Source organism: Elaeis guineensis, chromosome 4 (genome assembly GCF_000442705.2).
Source record: "Elaeis guineensis isolate ETL-2024a chromosome 4, EG11, whole genome shotgun sequence".
Lineage (NCBI taxonomy): Eukaryota > Viridiplantae > Streptophyta > Magnoliopsida > Arecales > Arecaceae > Elaeis > Elaeis guineensis.
Genome location: NC_025996.2, coordinates 5,109,871 through 5,112,010, shown reverse-complemented (window position 1 = coordinate 5,112,010; position 2,140 = coordinate 5,109,871).

Genomic DNA, 2,140 nt, shown 5'->3' with positions numbered 1-2,140 from the left:
TCCTCCAACAACCGTAACGACTGCTGGAGGCTGCAGTCCTGACACCGGTATGCGGCACAGCCGCCTTGGGGCGTTTTCCCACTTAAGGCATGGGTCAACCCTAGCAATTTGACAGTCCCACGGCGATTTGACAACCTCACGGTGGCTCTGACAGTCCTCGATGATTTGACAATTCTTCCATTGTCTGCACCATTAATGACGGCGTCATACCGCACTCCACTATATATATCAGGGAAGGCAACAGTGTTGGGAGATCCCTTTCGAAACCCTCGAACCCCTCCTCTCTAGCTCTTGCTCTCACCCTCTCTCGTTGAGCTCCTTGATTCTTTTCCCACTGTTGCCTAGTCTCCTCTCTGACTTGACCGTCGGAGGGTCCCCGTCGGAGACACCTCCGGTCAGTGCGGACTTCTTTTGCAGGCGCTCGTTCCCGGCGATCAGGCGATGAGGGGATTGGCCGCAACAGGTTTTGACGCACCAGGTAGGGGGAATCGACAGCACCAGGGATTGTAACCCCCACGGAACTTGAAACATCTCCCAAGATGATAAAGACAAGAGCTCAGCGGTCGAGGATCACCGGATCGGCGAGGCGCTCTTCCCATCGGGAAGAAGCCTCTCCTCCACCCTCCATGGCGGAACCTAGCTCTCCGGATCTCACGGTGACCACGGAGGCACAGATCACGGTGATTGTGCGGCAGATGACCGTGCTGACAGACACGGTCAGGAGCCTTCAGCAACAACCAATCCGATTGCCGCCCTCGTCGGTCGAGCAACCGATGGCACATCCGATGCCCTCCAGGAGCAGCCGCCGATGCCCGCGTCGGTCTCCGTCGCCTCCTCAGGAGCACCTGCCATAGCGCTCCCATCGAGAGGAGGAGGGGCGGCCGCGGTGTGACACCCATCGGTCTCAACGGTCATCTTCCTCCCAGCTGGAATGAGCGAGGAAGGAGAAGTGGCCGCGAACACCGTCCGCCTCCCTCTCAGACTCATCGGGAGACTCCAGCCCTGGGGTCTCTCAGCACCGACGGATCGACGACAACGAACGCAGGTTCAAAGGAATCGACCGTCGGCTTGCCCAGCTGCAGGTGGACGGACAGAAGTCCTCAAACGATGTTGACTTCCAGACCGCCCAACCTCTTTCCTGACTCATCCTCGACGAATCGATCCCCAGTCAGTTCAAGATGCCATATGTGGAGCCTTACGATGGCTCCACCGACCCAATTGACCACCTGAAGAGCTATAAGGCTCTCATGACGATCCAAGGAGCGACCGACACTCTTCTTTGCATCGACTTCCCCGCTACACTCCGCAAAGCTGCCAGGGCCTGGTACTCCCGGTCTTCGCCCGAGAAGTATCCACTCCTTTGGACAGCTCGAGCATTCCTTCGTGGCCCACTTCAGCACTAGCTGGAAGCCTTCACGAACTTCGAACAGTCTTTTCTCCCTCAAACAGGAAGAAAATGAGACACTCCGACACTTCGTGACGTGATTCAACGCAGCCACGCTTGAGGTTCGGGACCTCAACGAAGACATGACCATTTCGGCCATGAAGCGGGGCTGAGGGCATCCCGATTTACTTACTCCTTGGACAAGATTCTCCCCCGGACATATGTCGAACTGCTGGAGCACGCGTACAAGTACATGCGTGCAAATGAAGGAGCCTCCGACCAGTGCCTGACCGAGTCCAAGGGCCTGAAGGAGAAGTGAAAGAAGGGTCGGGACCCTACCGAGCCTAGCAGGCCCCCGACCGATGGTCGGGTCTCACCCCCACGACGAAACCAGAGGTCGCCTCGACGGCAGAGTCCGAGGCCGACACATCTCAGGTACGACTCTTATACTCCTCTCTCTGCTCCTCGTGCGTAGATTTTGATGGAGATCGAAGGGGAGGAATATCTGCGACGGCCTCCGCCTCTGAAGGCAAAGGGCCTCGACCGACGGAAGTACTATCGATTCCATCGGGGCCACGACCACAATACCGAGCAATGCATCCAACTTAAGGATGAGATTGAGGCCCTCATACGTCGGGGATATCTCGACAAGTTTCGGAGGAATCCACCGACCCGGCTCGTCGTCGACCAACGACCCTAGCTGACTGAAGAAGCAACAAATAACCAACCTACAGCTGGGGTCATCAATATGATTTC